The sequence below is a fragment of the Eublepharis macularius genome, chromosome 4 (assembly GCF_028583425.1).
Source record: "Eublepharis macularius isolate TG4126 chromosome 4, MPM_Emac_v1.0, whole genome shotgun sequence".
Taxonomy (NCBI): domain Eukaryota; kingdom Metazoa; phylum Chordata; class Lepidosauria; order Squamata; family Eublepharidae; genus Eublepharis; species Eublepharis macularius.
Window position 1 is genome coordinate 159,191,719 of NC_072793.1, and position 6,711 is coordinate 159,198,429.

The following is a 6,711-nucleotide window of genomic DNA, read 5'->3' on the forward strand; positions in this document are numbered from 1 at the left end:
GAGAATGGTGACAAACAGCAGGAAAAAACGGATGGGGGAAACAAAAAGGACCTAGCATTTTCACAGGCAATTCAAACCAGAAGCTTCCTTTATAGGAAATTAGGGGCTGTGCCCCATAGCTTGCTGTGCTCCTGGTGTGTAATATCCGCAGGGCTTTTTTTCAGTGGGAATGTGGGGGAACGGTGGCCCCGCCCCCTGATCTCCAGACAGAGGGGAGTTTAGATTGCCCTCCGCGCCACTGAGCGGCGCAGAGGGCAATCTAAACGCCCCTCTGTCTGGAGATCAGGGGGCGGGGCCACCAGCCATGTGACCATTTTCTCTGAGGGCAACCCACTGAGTTCCACCACCTCTTTTCCCAGAAAAAAAGACCTGAATATCCCTAGGGGAGAGATTCAAAGCAGCTTACATTATTCTTCATTTTAGCCTCACAACTCTGTGAAGTAAGTTTGGCTGAGACTGTGTGACTGGGCCAAGGTTTGGCAAGTGGGGATTTGAACCTGAATTTCCTTGATCCTAGTGCAACATTCTAACTACTAGGGCAGTTGTTAACTCTCCCCCCACTCTGTCTTGTAATTGCCTACATTTTCTTGACTTGTGCTGCCTACCGTTTCTTGGCTTTTCATGAGTAAACCTTTGCCTCCATTGCAAATAGCAGGAGGATGTTATGGAGCTTATCTGTGCCAGGATGGTCGGATCACCATCATTCTTGGCACTGCACTTTCTACTATCATCCAGAAGGTGGTGGCCAATTTTGAGGCTCCTAGCTTTATTTTTGGTTGACTTGTGCTTGCTAGAGACAAACAAGAAAAAGGAGAGGGGTTTGAAGGTTTCTGGAAACTACATGGGCCCAGCGTAGGGTTGCCAGCTCCAGGCTGTGAAATTCCTGGAGATTTTGGGGGGGCAGCCTGGAGAGGGTGGGGAGGTTGCTCAGCAGGGTATAATGCCATAGAGTCCACCCACCAAAGCAGCCATTTGAACTGATATCTGGTGGGGCTGGTGACTGATTGTAATTCCAGGAGATTTCCAGCTAACACCTGGAGGTTTGCAACCTTAGAGAGTATTTTGATTCCCTTCATGTTTGGCACTGTGATTCCCCTGATCATCCTAATGCTGGTAGCCAGTTTTGAGAAACCTGACTTGAATTTTGGAGGCATTATATGTGCCACAGATGTATGGACAGACATTATATTAGATGCCTTTCCTCCAGAACTCTTGTCCACATCTCTATTCCCTTATAAAAATGCCCATCCTGAACAGTTCTGTTCTACAGGTTCTGCAGAATGATAAAGTGTGGGAGCCTTTCTCACCTGCTCAACAAGACCAGGTGGAGACAGGAGCACATCCCTTGATACCTCCAGAGCTCATTCCTTGATACCTTCTTCTGCCTCCCGATGGCACAGCAGGATGACATGGTCCACTGTATCAAAGGCTGCTGGTAGATCTAAAAATGAAAATTAAGACCAACTCTTGTGTACGTTCAAATGGAGATCCCACAGTCCAGGCTGAAACCTGACTGAAGGGGGTCTAAAGCAGATGTGTCATCAAGAAAGACTCCTGTTTCATTTTGCTTCTACAACTCACCTGGAATTATCCCCCATTAGCAATACATTTATTCCTTGATTGTTTAATGGTCCTCTTGGGTTTCCAAACTCTAATGCATAATGGAGGGAATAGGGAGAGAAGCATTTGCTTCGGTGTCTTTTAAAGCAAAGGAATTTAATGCACTGTGCCTTTTAGAGTTAATTGGCCCTTTCAGTGTCAGAGAGGCGTTCCTCTCTGCCAGCAGAAGTTTCTCAGCTATTTCAACCTTTGCTCTCTTTTTGGCTTTCCCCTTCACGGTCCAAAAGGGAGAGGTGCAGTAAGGGACAGAGACCAAAGTGCTGTTTAAGAGATGCCCTGCTTTTGACCTTGGTTTTGTGCTGTCTGACAGGTAAGAGCAGGGAGTTGTTCTTTTTCTAAAATTGAAATTGCGTTTGCTAGTGATTTCTTCTGAAAGGCACCCCCAAAGCCTATGGTCAGGGAATTTCAGCAAGTTTAACCATATGCATCTTTCCTCAGAAGTTAACTTCCAGTGACTTTAATGGGCCTTAATCACAATCGCTTACTCACCTACCTGACAAGTTTGTTTTGAGTATAAAATGGAGAAGGGCAGAATGGAAAGGCATTTGTCAAGAAAACTCCACCAAAATTCCAGGGAACATAGTCCTGCCTGTCCACTAAAGACGCCCTAAGTTTTAAGCAAATTGGACCAAAGGATCCAATTCTAGAAGCCCCTGAATAAGGTGCCACTAGCCACTCTCTATTGTTCCCTATGCAGAAAAAAATTCAGCGCTTTCTCCAAAACACAGAAAGCCTTATTCAAGCACACAACAGCAACCACTGGCCCAAAGCCTCCCACTGCAAATAGAAACAACAAAGCCCAGCAGAATCAACACCAAACCAGGGAATCCTAACAGAACCAATGCCAAACTAAAGAATCTCAGAAGAAAAACTGAATCAAGGGACACTGTTACAAGCTTAACAGAATCAGTGTCACTCACAGATTTCAGGCAGAACCCCATATCAATGCAAGCCCAACAGAACCAACGTCATGCCAGAGAATAGCCAGTCATACCAAGGCAGCCAGTCAGACCTGGCAATGGCATAACAGAAGCAAACAATGCTCTCTCACACTCACACGCAAACTACATGAGATGCCTGACGTGTTCTTCATGTGACAGGTCCCACAAGGTTCCCTGTATAGTGTAGAGCTAAGCTACAAGAGACGAATTACACAAGGATGCGCACATGAAGGGAGTCGCAATATTAGCCAGGAAGCTTTAAAAGATATTGGAAGGCTTTGTCAATTTCCCCTCTCTACAGAGCCAGGGAAGATGGCTCCTCAGAGGGTTTGTTAATTTCCTCTTGAAGGCTCTGTCAATTTCACCTCCCCTTCTAGAAGGCGAAGACGGTCTTACAAAGAACAACTGCTTCATGTAATTCTTTGCTGGAGAAGAGCGATGGGGAACTCTCTCTCTCTGTCTCTTGCAAAAAGCTTCAGTTCGGGTTTTACTCCAGGAGCTCAGGGGCAGGGTGTGTGTATGTGGACATAACATGAGGCAGGATCCAAAGCCCAATCCAAAGGAAGCTGAGGACAGTGCCCCAAACTTCTTGCTGAATGCAAAAGCATCCCCCTGTGTCCTGTCTGTTTAAATCAGAAGTGACTTAGGTGCATTGGTGTGACATTCCCTCTCCCTCTGTTCCTCCATGGCAACTTCGCTCATCTGAACAGGGTCTCCTACAGGTGCCACCCTGCACATGGGCAAAATCAACAGCAACCCGTACATTGTATTGTCGAAGGCTTTCACGGCCGGAGAACGATGGTTGTTGTGGGTTTTCCAGGCTGTATTGCCGTGGTCTTGGCATTGTAGTTCCTGACGTTTCGCCAGCTGCTGTGGCTGGCATCTTTAGAGGTGTAGCACCAAAAGACAGAGATCTCACAGTGTCACAGTGTGGAAAAGATGTTGGCAGGTCATTTATATCTACTCAGGAGGGGTGGGGTTGAGCTGAGTCATCCTGTAAGAGTTTCTCAGGGTGTGGAATGCTAATGGCGGGAGGCTTCACTGTATCCTGAGGAGGTTCTTTTGCATATGGATTGGTGCTTGATGTGCTAATCTTCTCTGCAGGGCTATTGTCGGGTATAGAGTGTTTTGGTTGTTGTGGGTTTTCCGGGCTGTATTGCCATGGTCTTGGCATTGTAGTTCCTGACGTTTCGCCAGCAGCTGTGGCTGGCATCTTCAGAGGTGTAGCACCAAAAGACAGAGATCTCTCAGTGTCACAGTGTGGAAAAGATCATTTGTATCTACTCAGGAGGGGTGGGGTTGAGATGAGTCATCCTGTAAGCGTTTCCCAGGGTGTGGAATGCTAATGGCGGGAGGCTTCACTGTATCCTGAGGAGGTTCTTTTGCATATGGATTGGTGCTTGATGTGCTAATCTTCTCTGCAGGGCTATTGTCGAGTATAGAGTGTTTTGTTAGCCTGGTGTTTTTCAGAACTGGAAACCATGCTCTGTTCATTCTTAAGGTTTCTTCTTTCCTGTTGAAGTTTTGCTTATGCTTGTGAATTTCAATGGCTTCCCTGTGCAGTCTGACAAAGTAGTTGGAAGTGTTGTCCAGTATTTTGGTGTCCTGGAATAAGATACTGTGCCCTGTTTGAGTTAGGCTATGTTCAGCCACTGCTGATTTTTCAGGTTGTCCAAGTCTGCAGTGTCTTTCATGTTCTTTTATTCTTGTCTGGATGCTACGCTTTGTGGTCCCGATGTAAACTTGTCCACAGCTGCAGGGTATACGGTATACTCCTGCAGAGGTGAGGGGGTCTCTACTGTCTTTTGCTGATCGTAGCATCTGTTGTATTTTTCGGGTGGGTCTGAATACTGCTTGAAGGTTATGCTTTTTCATAAGTTTTCCCATCTGATCAGTAATTCCTTTGATATATGGCAAAAACACTTTTCCTGTAGGAGACTGTTTTTCCTTGGTTGTTTGATTCATCCTGGGTTTGATTGCTCTTCGGATTTCATTTCTGGAGTAGCCATTTGCCTGAAGTGCGTGGTTTAGATGATTAATTTCCTCATTGAGAAAGTTTCCTCATTGAGAAAGTGCGGCTCACATATCCGTCTTGCACGATCCACTAATGTTTTCATTATGCCTCTTTTCTGTCGGGGGTGGTGATTGGAGTTTTTGTGTAAGTACCGATCAGTGTGAGTTGGTTTCCTGTAGACCTTGTGACCTAACTGAAAGTTTGCTTTGCGGATGACCAAGGTATCCAGAAATGGGAGTTTTCCCTCGATTTCTTTCTCCATTGTGAATTGTATGTTCCGGTGGATGTTGCTGAGATGATTCAAAAACCCCATCAATTCTTCCTCCCCATGGCTCCAAATGATAAATGTATCATCCACAAACTGGAACCATACACTAGGTTTGTGGGGTGCCGATTCTAGAGCTGTTTTTTCAAAATGTTCCATGTAGAAGTTTGCTATAACTGGGCTGAGAGGGCTCCCCATGGCCACCCCATCCATCTGTTCATAGAATTCGTTATCCCATTGGAAGTAACTGGTTGACAGACAATGATGGAATAAGGCTGTTATTTCTTTTCCACACTGTTATATCTTTTCCACACTGTGACACTGAGAGATCTCTGTCTTTTGGTGCTACACCTCTGAAGATGCCAGCCACAGCTGCTGGCGAAACGTCAGGAACTACAATGCCAAGACCACGGCAATACAGCCCGGAAAACCCACAACAACCATCGTTCTCCGGCCGTGAAAGCCTTCGACAATACATAGAGTGTTTTGTTAGCCTGGTGTTTTTCAGAACTGGAAACCATGCTCTGTTCATTCTTAAGGTTTCTTCTTTCCTGTTGAAGTTTTGCTTATGCTTGTGAATTTCAATGGCTTCCCTGTGCAGTCTGACAAAGTAGTTGGAAGTGTTGTCCTGGAATAAGATACTGTGCCCTGTTTGAGTTAGGCTATGTTCAGCCACTGCTGATTTTTCAGGTTGTCCAAGTCTGCAGTGTCTTTCATGTTCTTTTATTCTTGTCTGGATGCTACCCTTTGTGGTCCCACATCGGGATTTTTATATTAATTATAAAATTATATTAATTTTTATATTAATTTCCTCTCATTCTTTTATCTGTTCTGGCCATGCCTTCCAAACTTGTCTGCTTGTATTTTCATAATAGTAAGGGTATAGAGGCCAAATCAATATTTAGTTTGAAAACAATTTTATATTCTATTTTTTAAAAAGTATATATATATATATATATATATATATATATATATATATATATATATATATATATATATATATATATATATATATATATATATATATATTTTCATCTATTTTGTTCTAGCCAAAACTATTTGCTTGGGTTTTCATATTGATAAGACTAGAGTGATCACATAACTATATAGTTAAAACACAATTTTACCTTTTAAAGATAGTAACTCCATCTATTTTATTTTGACCATCTGGACTTATTTACTTGGATTTTCATACTCTTAAGGTTAAGAATAGCAGGTGGTCATTTAGCTTAGCCAGTTTATATTTTGAGAAGGAGTACAGTCTAAGTACATTTAATAAACTCCAAAGACCCATTAACATAAACAATATGGTGTTATATAAAAAAGAGAAAATAAGGAAAGAAGGGGAAAGCTATTTAGGTAGGAGGCTGAGTCTGCAGTTAATAAGTCCTGATATGCCAAATGAGGGGAAAATCAATCTGTGACACATGTACATTGGCTTTCTCTGTGGTGGCCCCTACCCTGTGGAACGGCCTGTCTGAGGAGGTCAGGAGAGCCCCACTCTCCTAGCTTTCTGCAAACAATGCAAAACAATGCAAAACTGAATTATTCAAATTCAAATGCAAAACTGAAATATTAGGGAGGAGCTCTCAGATGCTTCGCTAATGAGTTGAGGGTCATAGACTTTACCACTCTGTTGCTTTCCGTACTGTTTGTTATTTTAAATATGTGCTCCTATGAGCTACTTGTGCTTCATGTTGTCTCATGTCAGCCCTAGAAGTGCTTGTGTTCTGTTTCAGCATTTCTTCAGCTCTGTATTGGATTCTTGCAAATGTTATGTCATTGTAAATTTGTGTTTATTTACCCTATGGTACTGTTCAGGGCTTTTTTTCTGGGAAAACAGGTGGTGGAACTCAGTGGGTTGCCCTTGG